At 39.3% G+C, this 23,102-nt stretch overlaps 1 pseudogene; it reads right to left on the bottom strand.

Annotated features, from left to right (window-relative positions):
* Positions 1-23,102, bottom strand: part of LOC121037911 (serine/threonine-protein kinase 26-like) — a 35,817-nt pseudogene that overhangs the window by 5,601 nt on the left and 7,114 nt on the right.

Here is a 23,102-nt window from a genome sequence, read left to right as displayed (position 1 = left end):
AAAGCTCTTCTATGGAGTGTATGAATATATTTCTCGTTAATGATTTGAACTTGGGACTATTTTGGGGATAGTCAGAGTTGCAAGTCTTGCTTTGGGGTGGTACTGGACAAGAAATGAGCTTTGAAAAGTAAAAAAGTTAGCAAGGGCTTGAACTCGGTTCTACTGACCCTGAAGCTGATGTTCTTAATGACTGGTCTCACTCAGAGTACAGTTAGACTTACCTCCAGCTTTCCTATCAGAAGCAACCTAATTACCATGCCATCCCCAAGGATGTCACGGCCCCACAGGAGGGGGTCCTGAGCTAATAGGAGCAATGACGAGAGGGGTGTATTACCATCCTTGTTTAAAACCATTGATTAACCAGCTAATGTTTCTTTGCGTTATTCATAAAAAATGCAACGGTAATTTGTAGGTGTTTTCTTTTCATGTTGCGATGTCCTACCTATCAGCAAATCAATCTGCAAAGATTCACTGAGTGGGAAAGGAACGATTGTAGACAGTCTCATTAGGATAATGAGACAGACTTTTTGAAGAAGTAAAATATGTGGTGAAATATAACTTACTAAACTACACCCACTACTGCTTGTTTCAAAATTATAGTTAAAAAACCCACTTATTTGGAATAATGAGTTCCTTGCTGCTCCATGTGTGATCCTCTCCCCAGTAGCACTGGTATCCCTGGTGGTATCCCCGTTAGAAATACAGAGTCTCAGGCCCACCCAGCCAGTCTGTTAGAATCTGCTTTCTAACAAGGTTTATAGGTGATTCGTAAGTACAATACAGTTACAGGAGCTCTGCTCTAAGGCAAATTTAGGCTCTCAGGTGGATTAAAAATATCAAGAATCGTCTTTGCCCTGCCTGAGCTTGCTTGTAACGGCAATGAGCTGAAAGCACATGAACTGGCAATTAACAAAAGGCGGCAAGAGTTAAGTGCTAAGCCAGTGGTACCAACAGAAAAGGCTCGAAGGGTTCAGAGGAAAGAGCAATCACAGCCAATTACGTCCACCAGGGGATTTCAAGCTTCCAGCCTTCAGGCCTTTCAAGTTTTTTTAACGGCCCCTGCTTGCCATTGACGCCTGCAGCCCTAGGGGGCAGTGTGGTATAGTAAAAAATCGAATGGATCTCCTCCCCAGTGTTCCTCTCAGTAGCCCCGTGACCTTGAGAAATCACTTAATAATCCCGCTGAACTTCAGTTTCCTCATTGGAGGACCAAAATAAAAAATACCTTCCTCAGACGGTTGTTGTAAGGATTAAAAGCAAAATATACAAAACGTCCAACACATACTAGGTACTCTATGTCTCTACTTGGTGCCTTCTCCTTGTCTAATCTATACTTAGCAAATTCACACTTACAATGAAGAAAACTATAGTGTTTATTGATGCTCAGAGCGTTAACAAGTTATATTGAAGCAAATAAATCTGAAGGAAGTTGTCAGGAGTGGCTAGCTTGATGGACAGCTGAGTTCCCCAGAGGGCGTTGCTGGTAAGCAGTTCCTCCAAATGCCAGCGCAGGAAGGGGAGGGAGAGGTGTAACCACAGTGTTTGCTCCTCGTGGCTGTATTAATTCAGAAGATGCCTTTAGCTTCTTGCTGATTTTCTTACCTTCTGGGGCAGTGATAAACCCAAGAGCACAGCTCTGTTGTCGCCAAGAGAATGCCCACAGGCTTGGGTCCAAAGCAGTGGTTCTCAAGCTTGGGTGGTACATTAGAATCTCCTAGGGATTTGTAAAAGCTACTGGTTCCCAGGGCCAACCTGAGAACGGCCAAAAAAAAAAAAAAAAAAAAAAATCTCTGGGGATAGTATTTTAAGAAAGCACCCCAGGTGATTTTAACGTGTAGCTGAGGATGAGAACCACCATAAACTGCGCATTACAGACTTAGGATGACTCTAAACCATTCATTACCTGCTTAGTACTTAAATGCAAGCGAGAGACTTCCACCCCAGAGGCTGTGTCTCCTCTAGCTGTCAACACACGTGGATTTTACAGCTGCTGAGAAAGATTTCAGTGTTAGCTGTTTTAGAGTGTGACAGCTGAGAAAAAAACAAAACAAAACTGAAATGAAAGCTAAGTTTTATACATCCAGATGTTAGATTCTTCCTCCCCCCCCCCCATTTGAAGGGGGGTCTTTGGATCCTGTCTGGTTTCATTCTGTATACTCTGTAACATTTGGAATACTTGGTAATAAAGAGTTTATTTCCTTGAAATTTGCTTGCATCTTTTTCTCTCCTTGTGATAGAGAAATCACTTATTTTCAGTCTTTTGTTGGGCGAGAGATTGATTCGTTTTCCCAATATTTGTATGTTTCCTAAATTTTTGATTGGCTCTTTTCACCACAATTAATCAGCAAAGACATTTAAGATTCTTCAAGTGCAATTTGAGCAGCTTAAAACACACTCTTTGGTGTCAGTCAGAAGGAGCTGCCTTCTAAAGCCTAACGCTTCAGAAACAGTAAACATGTTTGAATTCATGTACAGTAAATGGGAAAAATAAGAGTAACTTTCTCTCAGGGCTGAAGTGAGGATTTCACTTGTTGACATTTACAAGTGTTATGAGCAGTGGCTGCTGCCTAGTAAGCTCTCAGGAAGCATTAGCTTATTTTATTATCCCAGGAGTTGGGGGTCAGGGTATCACACCTGTGTTTGGAAATGGGGGGCACAGATGAGTTGGCTGTGTAGCGAAAGGCTTCAAATCATCCACCTTCATGGAAATTTGAGACTGGAGAAGAAACACAATAATGAGATGTTATTTATATAGAGAGAGTTTTATATACATTTACAGATGATTGAAAGAGTTGGTGACATACTGACATGTTTGTGATCGTTCCACCTGTTTCCCCTGGGAGAATGTGTGTGCCAGAGAGTGGCTTGGGCAGTGCAGTCAAATGCTATGAGTAATCAGGAGGTTTTTTTTTTTTTTTTTAATTTTCTTTAATGTTTATTTATTTATTTATTTATTTTTTCAACGTTTATTTATTTTTGGGACAGAGAGAGACAGAGCATGAACGGGGGAGGGGCAGAGAGAGAGGGAGACACAGAATTGGAAACAGGCTCCAGGCTCTGAGCCATCAGCCCAGAGCCCGACGCGGGGCTCGAACTCATGGACCGCGAGATCGTGACCTGGCTGAAGTCGGACGCTTAACCGACTGCGCCACCCAGGCTCCCCAATGTTTATTTATTTTTAAGAGAGAGAGAGACCGAGTGTGATCGTGGGAGGGGCAGAGAGAATCTGAAGCAGGCTCCGGGCTCTCAGCTGCCAGCGCAGAGCCTGATGCAGGGCTCCAACCCACAAACCGTGAGATCATGAGCTGAGCCGAAGTTGGCACTTAACCCACTGAGCCACCCAGGTGCCCCAGGAGGTTTTTGCTTTTATGTTTTCTAACTTCTGTCAAAGAAGACAGAAATCAGTTGAAATAACCAAAACAACTGTGCATCCTTAGCAAATGAGAACGATGTACATTTTTGACATACCAGTTTTATATCATTTTCCCCCACAACTGATTTCGCAGCACATCTTATTAATTTCATGTGTAAAATGTAGCTTGAATCTGTTCGCTTGATTTCTGCTAACACTGCTACAACCCTAGTTCTACCCCGTCCTTCTCTTCCAATGTACCATGACTACAGTAACTGTCTCCCTGTTTCTACTATTCACTAATTAGCAGTCAGAGCAATCTCTGAAAGCAGAAATTCAATCATGCGGCTTCTATACTGTAACCATTTCCATTTCTTTCTAGTGATGTTTGAAAAAAGAATCAGACCTCCTTGGCATGGCCTTCAAGGCCCTGCGTGATCTGGTCCCAGTCCGCTTTTGCAGTCCCACTCTTGACTTTCTCAACATTTTACCTTTCAGCCCCTATGTTCTCAGAGACCAAAATCTCCTCTCCAGCCTTGGTAGGTGTACTTCCTGTACCCTGGAATCCTGCCTCCTCTTGGGGCCAATTCTCTGCCTGTCATATTCTTTAAATGGGTCCCTTTCCCTTCCCTCGGGTCATCTCTTCTATGCCATCTCTTCAGAGAGGCTCCTTTTGGTCAGCCTGGTAGGATCGAATCCTTTCCACACACCTGTTTATTATTATTTTCTATTACTGAACCCTGTTCATTTTATTAACAGTACTCTTCACAATTCATTGGCTCATTTCCTTGTTTATGATCTATTCCACTGTATAGACTGAAAGTTCAGCCAGGGCAGACAATGCCTCTATCACAAGGAGATAACGTGACCATTCACGATCATCAAATATCATGGAATTCTTCCCATATTTGGTGGTGCTAATTGTCTGCCACCTGCTATGAGGGGGCTGTCTGCAGTGAAAGAACTTCTACCAACTTATTTTACCCTAGCAGTAAACGGTCCCTAATGCAAGCTGTTGGACAAAGTACTGAAATGATCATAATAATTCTTTAAATGTGTTGGGTGTTTTGCGAGTAAATTTTTCCCACATTATTTTTTTTTATTTTAATTTTTATGGTTTGTATTGAAATCTGAGCTAGATGTATTAAGTCATAGGTGATACTCATGGAAAGTATTGTCAAAGTACATGTTTTCAGATGGTCTGTATTTTTTATTTTGGAGAAATAGGTCATAAACAGAGGAATATTTAAGATATTTGTACATCTTAAAAAGCAACAAAATGAACAAGAAGGTACATTAATAAATGGAGCAAAGCAGCAACTTTGAGTGTCCTTATATGTCTCTCAATGATCTCATCTCCTTTCTCTCCTCTCCAGAAAGGAATTAGAATTCAAATTTTTGTTATTATTGGCTTGCTTTTTAAAATGCTTTTACCACATAGTATATTTCCCTAAGAAATAAATTATAGAATTTTACTTTTGACCTTTATATAAATGGGATTATACTATATGTTTTTATGTGTCTAGCTTTCTTCTCTCGGTATAACTCTTGAGATGCATCTGAATTGATGAATGTAGGTATAGTTCATCTATTTTTCATGCTGTATAGCATTCCATTGCGAGGTGTATGACACATGATTTTTTCCCCACTCTATTCTACTTGGACGATTGGGTTATTTTTCAGTTTTTTGATATTACAAATAATACTCCTATGAACAGTTTTAGATACATCTGTTGGTGGAAATATATAAATTTCCCAAAGATGTAGACTCATATAGAATCACAAGGTCATGAGGAATGCTTATGTTCAACTTTACAAGAGAATGCCTAATTATTTTCCAAATTGCACCAATATAAACTCACTATTATCTCAGAATTTCTTTTGGTTTATATCTTAGTCAATACTTTCAGATTTTTATCAATTTCATGAGAATAAAAATGGCATATCACTGTGTTTTCATTTTGCTTTCTCTTGATTAACACTGAGTTTGAATTATCTTTTAATGGCCACTTGTGTTTCCTTATCTGTGAAATGTCTGTTGATGTACTTTGACCACTTTTATAAAGGATTGTTGTTTTCTTATTGCTTTGTTGGAGTTTCTTATATATTCTGGACACTAGCCTTTTAGCAGTTATACATGTTGCAAATATAGTCTCATAGAATGTAACTTACCTTTTACCACCTTTATTGTTCATCTGTGTGTGTGTGTGTGTGTGTGTGTGTGTGTGTTTTCCTGAATAGAAGTCCTTACTTTAAGTGTAGTTGAATTCATTTATCTTTTCTTTATAGTTTGGGCTTTTTGAGTTGTTTAAAAGAAATTCTTTCTTATGCTGAAGCCATAAAGGTATTCCCTAATATTTTTTCCCTAAAAGTTGTACCTTTGATATTGAAGTCTTTGATCCACCTGGGATAGATTTTTATCATTGACAAAGTGAGTATTTGAATCCATTTTTCCCCATATGAGTAACAATTGTTTCAGCTTGACTTTTCAGTCCTTTTTCTTGTTTGTTTGTCTATTTAGCTGTGTGATAGCTCTAATTTATATTTGGCTTTTATATATACATGGACTATTTCTGGGCTCTCTATCCCGTTTCATTGGTTTGTCTACCCCTATGTCAGGATGTTGGTGCCTAAATTGCTCTAGCTTTATAATAAGCCAGTATCCATAAGAAAAAAATGCCCCCAGTCTTATTTTTTCCTTCAGGAGTGTTTTAGTTATCCTGAGACCATTGATCTTCAGATCTACATTTCAGAATCAGTTTGGGAAGCTCCACAAAATATACTGATAGGGGCGACTGGATGGCTTAGTCAGTTAAGCATCTGACTTCAGCTCAGGTCATGAGCTTGCAGTTTGAGTTCAAGCCCCACGTTGGGCTCTGTGCTGACAGCTTAGAGCCTGGAGTCTGCTTTGGATTCTGTGTCTCCCTCTCTCTCTGCCCCTCCCCCTCACGATCTGTCTCTCTCTAAAAAATAAACATTAAAAAAATTTTTTAAAATACTGTTTGAATTTTTATGGCAATTGCATTGAATCTATAAAACATTTTGAAAAGATTAATATCTTTTAATACTGCTTGTTTCTGTCCATGAACATGGTATATCTCTTTATTTAGGTCATTAATATTTAAACATTAAAAAATTATTTTCTAAATAAAGTCCTTGCACAAATTTTGTTAGATTCACTACTGAGCATCTTACTTTTGGTTGCTATTTTAAATGATTGTTTTAAAAGTATGCTTTCTTAACTTCTCTTGGTTTATTGAAATAAAATGGGATTTTATATATTGATATTATATCCATCAATTTTGCTAAACACTCAATATTTCTAATATGTTATCTGCAAATGTTTGGGGGTTAACTATGTAGACAATTGTCATCTGAGACAGTTTTGTTTCTTCCTTTATAACCCTTGTTTTAAAATTTCTGTTTCTATTTTGCTTGCTGGGAAAGTACAGTGTGGTGGTTAAGAGCATGGATTTTGGAGTCCGTCTTTCTGGGTCAACCCACCTCTGCTACTAACTTGCTGTGTAACCATGGACAAGCTATATAACCCGAGTTTTCTCACTGTAAAAATGGATAAAAATGGCAAAAATGTATACCTCATAGGACTGTGTGTGGATTAAATAAATTAATTCATGTAAAGTGCCTGGTACATGTATGCCTAATAAGTGTTAAATGTTATTATTAGACACTCCAGTATGATGTTGAAACAGCATATACTGAGCTATGTTTTTAATTAATCCAGTTTGAAAATACTTCTCTTTTAGTATCTGAATACTTTGTTTTTGTTTGTTTGTTTATTCCTGTGTCAATACCTTGGCGCCTAACTCAATATCCAGAAGGACAGATACTTCCAGTCTTTTTTTTTTCCAGGAGTATTTTAGCTATTGTTAGACCATTGATCCTAATACAAATTTCTTTGCATTTTATAAGTGAAATAAATCATACAGAGAAGGACAGATTCCTTATGTTTTCACTCCTATGTGGATCCTGAGAAACTTAACAGAAGACCATGGGGGAGGGGAAGGAAAAAAAAAATGGTTAGAGAGGGAGGGAGCCAAAACATAAGAGACTCCTAAAACCTGAGAAGAAACTGAGGGTTGATGGGGGGTGGGAGGGATTGGTGGGTGGGGGATGGGTATTGAGGGCACCTGTTGGGATGAGCACTGGGTGTTGTACGGAAACCAATTTGACAATAAATTTCACAAACAAAAACAAAAACAAAAACAAATTTCTTTGCATTTAAAAGAAACTCCATGAAGTAAGGAAGTTATATATTACATTTCATTTAGTGGTTTCACTAAAAATTCTTAAGTTCCTTTTTTAATTTAGCAAAGTGTAACGTTAACGTCATTACTTTTGTCCTAAAAAGCACTCATGTCAATAATGTGTGTGTTATACCATTGCAGTATTTTAGTTTTACTTTGCTTTTTTTTAAAAGCCTTAAAATGCAGACATTTTTCCTGATTATTAAATTATAAGGTTGCTATTTGTTTACATTTACCCCCATGTTCATCATTTTTGAAGCTCAGAATTTCTTCTTGCATCTTAGACCTCCCTTCTGAGATGATTTTTCTTTTTACTCATGTTCCTCCTTTGGAAAATTCTTTGTAGTTTCTGTTGGTAGTAAATACTCTCAGGTTTTTTTTTTTTTCTCAACTGATTTTTTTTGAAATAAAGTTATCTTGTTTTTGTAATTTTTTGCTATTTTCTTTTAGCATTTTGAAAACATAAATCCATTCTCCTCTGGCTTCCATTGTGGTTATTGAAGTTATCTTCCATTGTTTTTATAATTTTTTTTATGCCATTGATCTTTTTTTCCTATATGTTTTTCAGGTAGTCTCTTTTGGTGTCAGCAGTTACAACATAAGGTGGGTTTATCTCCATTTGTTTTTGCATCAGACACTTTGCTGCTGAATCTGAGGACCAGTCTTGCCAATTCTGGAAAGTTTTCCGTCTTTTTTCCCTTTGAATATTTCCTCTATTCTATTCTTTTTATTCTTTCCATATGATAGCCGATATTTTCTACCTCTTTGATTGTCTATAGTAAATTCTGGATAATTTCTTCAGACCTATATCCCAGTTCATGCTGTGTCCTATCTGGCTATTTAATCTATAATTGAATTTTTAATGTAATTTTATTTTTTTACTTCTAGAGGTCAAAATTTGGCCTTCTAAAGTGTCTTATTCCATTGCCATACCTTTACTATTTTTCTTAATATATCAAACTCATCTTAACAAACTCATAGTTTTGTGAATCACATTCTGTAGTCTGTTGTTAAGGTCGACCTTTGCTCATGGTACCTTGGTCTTCATGTGCCATGAATTTTGATCATGAATTCATGTCTCTGGGTTATTCTGTCTGGGAATTCTTTGAAGTGTGGGCTTAAAGTAACTTCTCTCACATAGGATTGTGTTTGTTTCCACAGGTGCTAGAAGGTACTACCGACGTGAATAGATTTTCAAGTAAAATTTAGCTTGTGGTTTTGGACTACCCAGGGATAGAGCTTCTATTTCTAAATGCATGTGAGTATGGGCTCCATTCAGAACTAAGCAAGTAACTTCCCCATCTCACTTTGTCCATCAGGGCTTTTCTGAAGACCACTTACTGCTGTTGTTGCCTTATGGAAGTCCTAACCTCATTCACTTGTGTCTGACATAAAATTTTGCATTTTGCAAGCCCTAGGCTTTGCCTCCTGTGATGGGCTGTGATGGGTGACTGATTATATACTTTTAAGTTTGTGGGGGGTGGGGGATAGAGATGAAGTAAGTTTCTAAGGAATTTTGGACGCAAGGCTTTCAGGACTTTGAGGGGCTAGCTGCTGTTAAGATAAGGTTACTTTCAGTTTTAATGAACCATGAACATTTAGGCGCTAAGGCAGCCATGAGTTCCTTGAGGAAGGTCATGCTCTGCATGTTCCAGGTGTCTATCAGTGGGCAGCAAGCTGTAAGGAGATTTACTTTAAGCTCTATGTCTCTTGCCTTTGTTTCCCTCATTAATGGGATCATTAAAACTCAGCATCAAAACCACCAGAGGTTAGCATATTCCCCCAGAGCAGCGCCCACTCTAGATCTTGCTTACCTCTCCGGAAACACCCTTTCTACTTTTTTTCTGACATCAGCAGATTTCCTTTAACTTGCTATTAGCTCAGCCACATGGTTAAAATGTTGGGAAAAGACTTTTAAACATATTTTTAGAAGGACTTTGTGGATCTCTAGCCTGTTCTATTTATTCTTTTTTGTACTTTCTTTTTGTTTCTGGTTTCTACATTTTAATGATTACACCATTTCACAAAAGTATTACTTTAAAATAAAATAATAGTAGCTAATATTTATTTTACTTAAGTGTCAGCATTCGGAGAAGGGCTCGATATGTGTAATCCAATTTAATGTTCATAACAACCCATCCTGATAGGTTCAAAGATTATTTTCATTTCAAGATGGGGAAACTGAGGTCTAGAAAGGTTAATAATTTCCCCCAGCTCATACTGCCAGACTGTTTTGAAGCTGTACCTCAACTCATGGTGATCCGACTCCATTATAGGTTTTGTTCTTATTAGCTCCCACTATTTATTGAAATATTTTGAACATATAGAAAAGTTGAAATAATAGTATTATGAACTTATACTCTCAATATTCAACTGTTTTAAACATTTTGTCATATTTGCATTCTCTCTCTGTGTACACATGTATTTCTTGTTGCAATATTTGAAGGCAAGTTTCAGATATGACACTACACCTCTCGATATTGAGACTTCATTTCAAAGTGAGCTTTTAGCTATCTTCAAACCGGTCCCTTTGGTAAGTTCTTATTGCTTTTCCTGGCAATGGGGGAAAATTCTTTACTTGAGGGGAGGGATTCTGTTTTCTTTGAAATTCAGGGTTTAGCAAAGCACCTGGTACGGTGCATCAATGAATGGTCTGCCAAAAGAGGACCTAGGTAAATACAAGAGGAAAAAAGTTACCTGAGATAAGACATTTGTTCTAGGAAATGGCATGAAAAAGAACTACTTTGAAGGGGCTAGCCATCTTTCCCTGAGGTTCATGGTATAGCATCTCACCCTGAGAAGGAAAACAGAAAACATCCTTGTATATCTTTGTGTACGAGTAGTTATCTCCCTGGCATGCACAACTTTGTCCTCCAGCTAGATGGTGACTCCCTGGGTAAAGACTCTGTATCTAGCCAATTGTATGGTTCTTGGTACAATCAAGTGAATGAATGAATTTATTCCAATGTACTGTTTATATAGTAAATGTAATTTCTACCTTCGTATTGTCACTCTTCTTGCCACTAAAGCTAATTCTTCTGATACTATTACTGCTTCTGGAACTATTACTATTTCTGCCATCAATATCCCTCTGAGGAAAGCAGGGACAAGCGGGAGGTATTATTCCCATATTATAGCTGAGGAACATTTGTAGTGAATCGGTCTAAACTTGAATCTAGATATTCTAGCTCCAAGTCTGGTATTTCCTCTAGGCCATTCCTTGTGATTTAATATTTGCTGAGCTGTCACTATGTACCAGGAACTACTCTACAGGTTAAAGTAGTTAAGAAACTAAGAGCAGAAGCAGGATGTTTACAGAACTTCTGATTTCACTAACACCTGACATCCGTAATAGGACATAACCGGTATTAGTTGCTTTTTGAAACTCAAGCTATTACAAATAATTATGCACATACTAATAGAATGCCAAATATACTTTTATATGAGCATAGATTAAGATATTTATAGGTATCACTTATGAAAATAAGTTTTATTTATAAAATGTACTTTGTATGTAGATATATATAAAATGTGTGTGTGTGTGTGTTTGTATATAGACTGCAGTGACCTGTGCCTAGCTCTGCCTACCCTCAAGGATGGGGAAGCAAGAGGTGAGGAAACTGATGGGTCAGGGAAGGTCTAAGGCTCCTTGGGGCTGAGATGGGAGATGAGGGCTACGAAGGAGTGACGGGATTGCCTTGAGTATCAGCTGGAGTCAGGCTCTCAGTTTTGGAGCTAGTAGGTGCTTGATGTGGGAGTTGGTTGTCAGAATACAGATATGGGGATTGTTTGCAAACCTGTTACCTCAACACACCAGCTGCTGGGGTTCTGCGCATATAGAGGCATGTGTAGAACATTTGCTGAAGACGGCCCATGAAATGGCAGAGGAGCCAGTGAGCATTGTATTGAATGGTTTCAACCAGCTGCTGTGTTCTAATCCTGAATCTATCCCTAGATTTATATTATCTTTCCCTTCTGAGAGCCTCCTGCCAATGGACAAACTGCTACTAGATTATTCTCCTCTGACCTCTAAATTGATGTTCGTGGTTTTTTCTTTTTTTTATTCATTTTTTTCTTTAACGTTTATTTATTTTTGAGAGAGAGAGAGAGAGAGAATAAGCGAGGGAGGGGCAGAGAGAGGGAGACACAGAATCTGAAGCAGGCTCCAGGCTCTGAGCTGTTAGCACAGAGACTGACAGGAGGCTCGAACTCACGGACTGTGAGATCATGACCTGAGCCGAAGTCGGACACTCAACCGACTGAGCCACCCAGGCTCCCCTGATGTTCGTGTTTTTAAAGGAAGGCAAACATGATGAAGTTCAGAATCCATGTGACAAATCAATGCTTAATGGTGGTGATCTGGAATATTGGTTCAACATATTCCCTTGAAGACAGAAGATTTGTTCTGTTCTTGGATCTTTATGCTCACCCTTGGATATGAATCCGTTACGTCTGGTTTTCAGTAATTCTTTGTCTGATGTTTACCTCCCTTATCATCATCATCATCTACACAGCTATTACACAGTTGCAAAGGAACACATATTTAGTATCAGGAAGTAAGTATAGGAACACTACATAACTGCTGAAAATCAACTGTAAATTGGCAGTTTTATTTCATGCAACATTCAGTCTTTTGGCAATAACTATCTCTGTGTAATCTCTAGACTCTCCTCATCAGAAGGAACTTTCCTGGAAAAAATATTATGAATAATATACATGAAATCTTTGAAAAAAAACCTTGGTAATGTCTGTAATTCTTTCTATTCTAGACTTCAAACTTCTTAGAGGAATATCAAATATGGTTGCAGCAACAAGTGTATTCTTCGTGGCATCCTTATTTTATTTTCAAGCAAAATGGAAGGAAACCAAAACACTGGCTCAAGTTCAGACCTTAAATGTATTAATGTAGAAATCACCCAGGGCATTCTAGATACTGTGCAAACAAATCAAACAGTAACCATCATCAAACAGTGAGGAAACAAGATGCATTGAGAAATCTTTTATTTAGGCTTTATCCATTTAGGAACCTATAGGCTTGATGCTAGGCATACTCCATGCAAGGTAAGAGTAATTGCATGCTATTTTAGGGGAGCAATCAGGTAGCCCTCTGGTGAAAAGTGGCGTCTTGGGACCCCAGGTTATTATTTAGTAGGGTCAGACCAGCCAACGTGTTCATCTGCCTGCCACTCTTTATAACCATCTCCCCTGGGAAGGGAGTTAAGACGGAGGGTGGACTTACACCAAGCCTTGACTCTCACTGACTACAGAGTAGAGATGAGAGGATGCTGGAGAGTGAGGGAGAGAAAATAGAAACACACCACTGATTTTTAGATTTTGAATGTTTGAAGTATGTTGGGAGGTGAGAGAGGCTAGGAATGTGGGCCTTCATAAAAGAACTTCATATGATTCTGTTACTGCTTTCTCAAGAACTTGCAGACTATTTCACACTATGGAGTTGAAGGCAGGAAACTCAGTTTTGAATATTTGCTCTGCCACTGAATTCTGGGCTCTAGCTGAAAACTCCTCTCCATCTCCTACATTCGTTGTCTTCCCAGGTATGTGGAGAGAGCTCATCCACGTGGACCACTTCCCAAAGGAAATCAGCTCATGAGAAAAGACAGACGCTCTGGCCCCCTGACTCCCAACAGCATGAATCTCAGGGTGGAAACAAGCTTCGAGCAAAGCTTCTTCTGAGCCCAGTAGTATTCTTACTTAGAACATCTATTCTCCTTTATTGTTCAATCCTTGATTCAAAATGGCCTCATTTGTTAGCTTATTGTTTGTTTTTTGTCTGTGTACCTAGGACGTAAGCACCTGAGGGCAAAGACCATGGGGTGTTTGTTTGTTTTCTGGTTTTGTTTATATATATATATATATATATATGTGTGTGTGTGTGTGTGTGTGTGTGTATGTATATTCATATATATATGTATATTCATATATATATTGTTTTCATATATATATTTATATATCCACATATATTCATATATATTTCATATGTGTATATATATATGTGTGTGTGTGTGTGTGTGTGTGTGTGTGCATAGCCTCTGATGTATCAAAGTTTGGGTGAACAAAGGAACAGATTTTTTTTCTATTATCTGTGCTTCACTTGGGCATCTTCCTTCAGTATTGTCACTTCCCTTTTCAATCCAGAAGAGCCGTGCTCTCTGCAGAGCTGGGGCCCTGTCACACTTACCCTGGCCACCCCCCACCCCAGCTCTGATGAATCTCCCCCCACCTGTGCTTTTTTGAGCTGTGCGAGCTGCTCTGGAAGACGTGTGAGGGCTTGGAGGCTGAGCTGGGCTGAGGTGAGCCGGGGCAGTGCCTGTGACTGACACCCTAGTGTGGCCTGGAATGCTCTTCCCTTCCTGTGAACCCAGGAGCTAGCGTGCTGCAGGAGGCGTCTCTCATCTTGGCCAGGCAGTGGAGTCAGCTATTTCCTGGGTCAATTCTAGCTCCATTTTCAATGTTTGTATTAAAAGGTTAATTGCTTTACACCTGCACATCCCCAGCCTGGCTTCTCCAAGAAAGCTAAACAGTGCAATGAAAGTTGTATTTCTACTCTAATATCATTTCGCTGCATCAAGTGCACAGAATCTCTTTATTGGAGGCCAAATGCACAATCCGTTTGAGAGACAGTTGCTCTTGGCAGCGAGTAGCAACTGCTTGTTCGGAAACCCTTGAAGACATTGCTCAGTCTTTGTGTTTACTGTGGGCTGGTAGAGGACGATTTCTTATTTTCTCAGGGCAGTCTTTAATGAGCACTGGGTGGCTTTTTGATGCTGCCCTCCCACAGACCGTGGGTAAAGGAGGTGCTAGGAATCATACATTTTCAATTGTAGAAGTATTTTGTATCGAACCCTGTCAAAAATAACACTGCCTTTGGGACACAGAAAATCCAATTTGATAGCAATGTTTCCGCTCTTTTCTCTTGGACACATTGTATCAGTTAGCTTACAGTCTTGGACCTCAGCTATTTTTCACCTGGAAAGTGATTTGGGATGGGGTTCTGGGCTGTTGTGGGTGATGGCTTGCAAAACTATATTTATAAGCAGTCTTATCCTAAAATGACCCAACTTAACACCTAGCAGTTTAAAGGGTAGGGAGAAGAAAGGAGGAAAGTAATTAGTCCATATGCTTTTCTTGAAAACTCTCCGTGTGCATAAAGTACTCAGGAATTTCATGAGGACGCTCCTCCATCAACTGTTCTGTACCCCAAACATCCTTGGAAAAAGAAAAAGAGGGATCTGGGGGGCTGCAGGGGAGGTTCTTGTACCTGGAATTTCTACTCTCTAAACTGGAGACAGATGATGGATGAGCGGTTGTTTTCCCAGATAGAGATCTCATCATGAGTTTGTAAATAGTCACTCATATGATTTGTTCATTAATGTATGAGGAAATTGGTTCATTAATGTATTCAACATGTATTTAAGTGTCTACTGTGTGTTGAGCAGGACTAAACAGAATAAGACCTGGGTCTTGTCCTCAAGATCTTATAATCTAGTGGGGGATAGAGACAATAAAACATTATAAAGACTAATTCAGATATGTACAGATACAATGTCATCTTGGGGCAATGTTTCTTAGCCTTTTTTTTACTATTATTATTATTATTATTATCCTCTGTCCCAAAAGAGCCTTTCTAGACATTTTTTATCTCAAAAACTCCTTCCCACATTAAATTTTAATACCACACATATGTTGTGTATCTGTTTAAGTACTAATGTTTTATCTGTGTCTTATATAAAAAAGGGCAAGATTTTTTGTCCATTTGGGTGTGATGTCACCTCCATTGAGAATGTATGTCCTAAAGAAAGGAGAAGTCTTTTCTCACTCAGGAAAATCCAGTAGGAGCTTATAGAAGAGGGACGTGTTACCTAACGTGTTAAAAGATGAGTAGGCATACTTTTAGGTAGAAAAAAGGATAGCAGTGTAAAAATGAAAGCAACATGTGCCAAGGTGCAGAGGCGTGAAAAGGGACCATTTAGCATGCAGCATGCATGGGCAGAAATAAACCTCTTTTAGGCTGCATTCTGTTCAAGGTGCTGCTTACCTGACTTGCCTATCATGTGCACCAAGATATTGATTATAATTGGCAGGTTATGCCCAGTCCAGTTAAGTATCTTAACAGTATCTCAAAATATTCTCACTCATGTGAATTTTTTTGGACGAAAAAGAATTGATCAAGAATGTTTGTGTTTGAAATCTGGCATAAAAACTATGTTTATTACATAAAAATCCATGAAAAGTGTGTGTAGGGGGAGAGAGGTAGAGCACAGAGGATTTTTCAGGCTGTGACACTATTCTACGTGGATACATATCATCACATATTTGTCCAAACCTATAGAGTATTCACTCTCAAGAGTGGACCCTAATGTAAGTTATAGACTCTGGATGATAATTATTTGTCAATGTAGGCTCATCAATTGAAACAAATGCTTTAGTGGGGATGGTGATAATGGGGGGAGGCTATACATGTGTGGGAGCAGGGAGTTCATCCGCATTCTCTGTACCTTCTACTCAATTTTCTGTAAACCTAAAACTATTCTAAAAATAAATTAAGTCTACTTTAAAAAAAATCCTTAAAAGCTGTAACTAGAGTAAACTTGTACTTTGTGTGGCTAAGGGTCTAATTCTAAGAAGCATGAATTTGGGGTCAAATAGAGTTAGGGTTCAAATTCCAAATACATCAATTAAATTGGAAATTGAATAACCTCGAGTAAACAGCATCCCTCAATTTCCACATCTGTAAAATGGGGGGAAAATCTCTATCATAGATGTATTATGAATACATGCTTCCACACTCTTTAAAAATGCCACCTGGAGGAGAGTGGTGCAGAAAGCCTCCCATTTAGCAGGACATTAAGAATACTTAGTGAGAGGTGAACCGGCATCTTTGGAGAGTTCTGTGGATAATTTTCTGTAAGTCAGAAAGGAGAATGGGAAATTCTGCTGTTGAAATAAACTTCCTGAATTTAGCAGGGATAATAGGAATTCCAGAAGTCCATTTAGAAGGCAAGGGGGATAATGGGGATTTAATGGCGATAATGAAGAAGGGGTCAGATGGTGGTCAGGCAGTCAGATGAGACAAAGTGGACGTGGTTACTGTAATAAACAGCAAAGGTAAAATAGTAACAATGTGGTTTGATCTATTTTGGCATTGGCTAATCAATCATGGTGTCCTTTGGACCGAAATCAATGGGCAGTGTAGTAAAATTGTACTTGATTAAAATAAGTGAAGATCTCTGTATCATGCAAACAGTAGTCTTGACTTTAGTCACCATGGAAGGGTTTGCAGTCCTTCAATTGTTTCCTGGATGGAGCCAGTTCACAGATCAAGAGCCCCTTATATGAAGGGGAGACTAAGTCCCTTTGAGGAAAATCCTGCTATGATGCCAAAAATTATACTGTAAATCTTTCTTTTTAGATTTCCTTGAAGTGACCATGGTACTTACCTGGTGTCTGTGCACTGGGGAAGGAGAACTAACTAGACTTTATGGTTTTGAACTGACCCTAAATCTTGGAGACTCAAAACATCTCCATGGTCCACCTATAAGATTAAGGGCTTGAGGAGTTCAGATAATTAATGGAATCTTGCCTTGTGCCCATCTCAAAGTGGGCCAGTTGGTTCCCAAGTCTATCTTGTGGTTATTTTTTCAAGTCTGGAATTTATAGTTATAGGAGACATACTTAGCCACTAGGAGAATTTCCACACTAATTTTCTGACCCATGAAGAAAGGACTGTTTTGGTAGGAAAGATTGCATGGAAGCCACTAGGAAGGCCTGTACCTCCAACTAAAAGTATATTGCATTCTTACAAGAAATACTGAAATTTGTGCCTTGATCAAAAAGTTGAAGGATGCAAGCATGGTCATTCCTACTACATCCTGATTCAATTCACGTTATTTCGTTTTTGCAGAGGACAGATGGATCTTGGATCTTAGAGAATGACGATGGGATTTTTGTAAACTTAAGGAAGTGGTGAATCAAATTCCAACTGCTGTTCCAGATGTTTCCCTTGCTGGAGAAAGTCAATACCTCTGGCACCTGGTATGCAACTTGGGTAGGCTGTGGGCCCTAGTGATCCACCCAAACTCTAATGTAGGTGTTGCAGTGATTATTTTGAGGATGTGATTAGATAGCCAGTTGACTTTCAGAAAGAGAGATTATTCTAGCTAACCTGGGTAGGTCTGATTCAATCAGTTGGAAGATTTCAAGAATAGAACTGAGGCTTCCTTAATGAAAAAAAAAGTTCTTCCTACAGATAGCAGCATCAGTCCATGCCAGTTATGCTATGGATTTGCAACTTGCCTATCTAGCCTTCCTAAGCATAGAAGCCAATTGTTTGCCATCAATCTCTTAATATATATCTCCTACTGGTTCTATTTCTCTGGTTTAACCCTGACTGATATAGCAACTGATGTAATGAATGCTTTTTCATTGTACGTTTTAATAAATATTATCAGAAGCGGTTTGCTTTCAATACACGAAGTCATCAATACTCCTTCAGTGTACTACCTCTGGATTAAAAATCTCCAATTTTCTGGTATAATCTTGTCCATGGGGACCTTGATTTCTTCGTTATTCCATAAGACACCATGCTGCTCCACTAATTTGATGATATCATGCTAATTGGACTAGTGAGCAAAAAGTAGCAACACCTCTAGACATCTTGGTAAAACACACGCAAAACATAGGGTAGGAAATAACTGCCCCCAAATTTAGACGGCCTTCTACTTTGTGAGAGTTCTAGGCATCTCATGGTATGTTGACATATCCCTTCTAAATTGAAGGATAAGTTGCTGCTTGTAACCCCTTCCTACAACAATGATAGTGGCATAGCACTGAATGCATCTCTTTGGATTTTTGAAGGCAACATACACTTATTTGGGCCTGATGCTCAGACCCATTGATCAAATAGCTGTCAGTTTTGAGGAGCTTCAGACAAGAGAAACTCGGCAGCTGGTTGAAAGTGCCAAACTGCTCTGCCACTTAGGCTCTATGACCCAGTAGGTCCCTTTGATGGTACATGAAGTGAATGTGGCAGAGAGGGATGTTTTGTGGAGCCTTTGACGGGACACCATAGGTGACCGACAAAACAGACCTTTCGAATTTTAGATGAAAGCAATGCCACCTTCTGCAGATAACTATTCTTCTTTTGAGAAACAACTTCTGGCTTCCTGCCGGGCTCTACACTTGAAAATGGACCACGAAGTAACCATCATAAACTGCTTGTTACCTGACTCAATAAGATATAATGTTTAGCAGCATTCCACCATCAAGTATAGGTGATATATGTGAGATCAGGCTCGAGCATATATTGAAGGCTCAAGAAAGTTGCATGGGTGAGTGGCCCAGTTGCCCATGGTCTTCACTCCTGACACATTGCTGCATCCCCCTCATGGGAAGCTCCCCATTAACTGATGACTGAGGAAGAAAAATCAAGGCCTAATTTACAGATGGTTCTGCACAGTATGATGGTATCATGTGGAAGTAGACAGTGACAGCACTCTAAATCCTCTCTGGGATGTCTTTGAAGAATAGTGGTGAAGGGACCCCCCCCCCCCCACCAAGGCAGAATTTTGAGTACAACCCCTGTCTTTTTTTCCTTTTTCTTGGGAGATGAGATGGTCAGAGGTAGGTAGAGATCTACATTATTTCAGGGTAAGTGGCTAACAATTTGGCTTGGTGGTCAGAGGCTTGGAAGGAACATGATTAGAAAGTAGGTAGCTAGGAGATCTGGGAAGAGATTTGTGGAAATACTCTCTCCAAAACAGTACAAGGAGTTTTATGTTCCATATGAGTGCTCATTAAAGAAAAACATGAGTAGAGAAGGATTTTATTTGTCAGGTGGAAAAATGGCCTGTTTTGTGGATGTTAGACCATTTTCCCAGACACCCCCATTCTTTCTCATGAGCTCATGAACAAATGGCTATGGTGGCTGGGATGGAGGTTATGCATGGGCTCAGCAACATGGACTTCTACTTACTAAGACTTATTTGTCTACAGCCACTGCTAAATGTCCAATATGCCAACAGAAAACATCAACCCTGAGCCACTGATTTGTCACCAGTTTCTTGGGGGAACCAGGCAGCCACTTGGTGACAGGTTGATTATACTGGACCACATCCATCTTGGAAAAGACAGCATTTTGTTCTCATTGAAATAGACACTCTGAATGTGGATTTGCCTTCTCTGCTTATAATGCATCTGACAAATCTACCATCCATGGATTTGCAGAATGCCTCATTCATGTCATGATATTCTACAAACCATTGCTTCTGACAAAGCAACTCATTTTAAAGGAAATGGGCTTGTGCTCATGGAATTTGCTGGTCTTACCACCATCTCTCTCACCCTATAGGAGCTTATATGATGGGATGGTGAAATGTCCTTTTGAAGACTCAATTATACCACTCTGAGGGTAATAAAACTGTGAGTATGGGGTTATGTTCTCCAGAATATGGAGTATTCTCTGAATTACTGACCTACATATAGTGCTGCTTCTCTTATTTAACATTAAAAGAAAGTTTGTTCATCAGCAGTCACCTGGCAACTTAGTGTTTCTCACACTAGTGAAACAATAGGCAATAAGTGAATACATACATACGTAAAGAGAAAAAAAAAGAAAGAAAAGAAAAAAAGAAGTGGTTACTATATTGGGGTAATTTATATCATCCAGAAAATAACTATTACACACTTGGCCAGAGAAGTGTACATATGGAATGCTGAAGATTCACAGGGCCACCTTTTAGTACTCCCATGTTCTGTGATAGAAACCATGAGAAACTGCCCCAAACTGACAGAGCCTCTTGAAATGAAAGTCTCTGTCACTCCACAGGCAAGGAACCATGACCAGCAGACATTCTTGGGGAGGACAAAATCAGCATAGAATAGGTAGTAGAAGGACAGCAAATACCAGTATGACTATGGGACCAGTTATAGAATTTGTAGAGGTATGTGTTTTTCTTACTTGCTTTTATATAAATATATTTGTATATGCAATTAACCAATGAAAACATTTTTTTCCCTCTTCCCTTCTCGTTCCTGGTGACAGGTTGATTACTGCAACAACTTCTTCTTCCACTAACTAATATACGGTTAATAGTGGTTAATTTTATATCTCAGGATTTAAGTTATAAGATATCAAAGTGAGCATGTGACTCAGGTAGAAGAGGAATAAATTTACCTAGAGATGGATTAAATATATGTATTCTCTTTTGGAGAGAGGGTTAGCAGTTTTTGATCGTGTGACATTTGCATTATATTAAGTAGAAACATATTTTTGCCTTTGCCATCTTTATCTGAAAGTTAAGTATGCCTGAAAGAGTTGTATGTGGATGCTAAGTTGAAAGGGTTGAAAAGTCCTGGATTGTGCTATTATCAATTTAGGAACTACGTTTTCTAGAATCCCTTGAATGCTAGAATAGAAGTGCCCCAAAAGGCAACTTGCACAAGATTTAGGAGGTGGAAGTGAATCAGTGGTCATTGCTTTTGGAAGGTTGTAGTGCTCAGATACTGTGACCATCAGATGTGAAGGTGTCTAGTGGGTCTCAGCTGGTCTTCACTTTGTTCCATGTCTAGCTCATCTTCCTAACTGTTGGCCTTGCTGACCACCAGTGGCCCCAGGCCAACCACCAGATGCTTGGATGTGAACCCACACAGGTGGTAGCTGCACAGAAACAGCAACTTCCATAGATCCCTCCATGAGCTCCTCCTTTGTGGTCCTAATTTGGCAGCTAGAAATGTTGTTTTTCTGGATTTTTCCACAAGCTCCAAACTACCAACCCACACTACCTAGGCAGGCTGACTAGTAACTCTTGCTCTGACCCTACAAATTTTACTTCCTCAGCATCTCTTACATAAGCATAAATTCTAATTTCCATAATAGATTTCTTTTAAACATTTTTTTATTTACTTATTTTGAGAGAAAGAGAGAGAGAGAGCACGGGGGGCGGCGCCCCCCCCCGGGGGGGCGGGGAGGTACAGAAAGAGAAAGGAAGAGAGAATCCCAAGCAAGTTCTGCTGACAGCACAGAGCTTGACATGGGGCTTGATCCCACAAACTGTGAGATCATGACCTGAGCCTAAATCAAGAGTTGATGCCTAACCAACTGAGCCACACAGGCGCCCCTCTATAATACATTTCTTCTTCCCATATTAGTCATTATGTCTCTTCTTGAGTGACTGATTTCGGAATGATTATCTTCCTCAAGGACATTGATATTACAATTGTCTCCTCTCTCTTCTGCATCATAAATGATCTCCTCTTGAGTAGATCACTCCCACAGGCAAACGAATATAGTTTTATTCCATTTCAAAAACAATTACCCTTAATTCTACATCCCTTTTCAGCCACCACCATATTTATTTGCTTCCAGTTATAGCAAAGTTCTTTAAGACATTTATCTATCATCAATGTGTCCAACTCATATCCTTTGTTTTCTCTTCCGAAATTCATTTCAATCGGGTTTCCCTCAGCACTTTCTACTGAAATTGATTTCTCAAGTTCCCCAGTGGCTCTCCCAATGTTAATTTCTGTTTTTTTTTTAATGTTTTTTTTATTTTGAGAGACAGAGAGAAAGAGATAGAGAGTGAGCAAGATGAACAAAAAAGGGGCAGAGAGAGAGGGAGACACAGAATCCAAAGCAGGCTCCAGCCTCTGAGCTGTCAGCACAGAGCCTGACGCGGGGCTCGAACACATGAACTGTGAGACCATGACCTGAGCCAAAGTCAGACACCAACCGACTGTGCCACCAGGCGCCCCTCCCAACGCTAATTTCAACAGGCCATTCTAATCCCTCACATTACTTCACCTGTCAATTGATCATTTTTTCCTTCTTGCAACCCTTTCTTCACTTGGCCAAGGTCTCTGTCTCTGTCTCTGTCTTTCTCTTTCTGTAGAACAGATTGTTTCTTTTCAATCTCTTCTTCTGTTTATTCCTTACTTTTCCAAACTTTATTGGTGGAGTGTCCCAGAGGTCGATTGTTGAACTTTTTTCTTCTTTTTTTACTCTCACCTCTTAGGTGAGTACATTTACTCCCATGGCCTTATTTAATTTCCTGTGTGCTGATGATGCCAAAATTTAAACAGGCCTCAATCCTGGTCTTCAGGATTCTATCTTCATTTGGATGTCTACCAAGAACTTAATATGTCCAAAACCAAATTCCTAACCTTCTTAACCATCCCCAGTTCTGTTCCTTCCACAGCTTTCCCTCTTCAGTAAATGACCACTTCAGACTTTCAGATGCTTAGACAAAAAACCTGGAGCCATCTTGACTTCTCTGTTTCACAGCCCATCTTAGAGGCATCAGCAAATCCTGCCAGCTCTACCTTCAAAATACATCTAGAATCCAATCTCTTCTCACCACTGCTGCCACGGTGGTCTAAAGTGCCATCATATCTTGCCCGAATAATTGCCGTCAACTCATAATTATTCTTCCTGGTTCTGCCTTTTCTCTCCTCCTGATCTATTCCCAGGG

This window comes from Herpailurus yagouaroundi, unplaced genomic scaffold (assembly GCF_014898765.1).
Source record: "Herpailurus yagouaroundi ecotype Mexico unplaced genomic scaffold, PumYag 164, whole genome shotgun sequence".
Taxonomy (NCBI): domain Eukaryota; kingdom Metazoa; phylum Chordata; class Mammalia; order Carnivora; family Felidae; genus Herpailurus; species Herpailurus yagouaroundi.
Note: the sequence above shows the minus strand (reverse complement) of the source record. Positions and strands in the feature narration are given on the sequence as shown.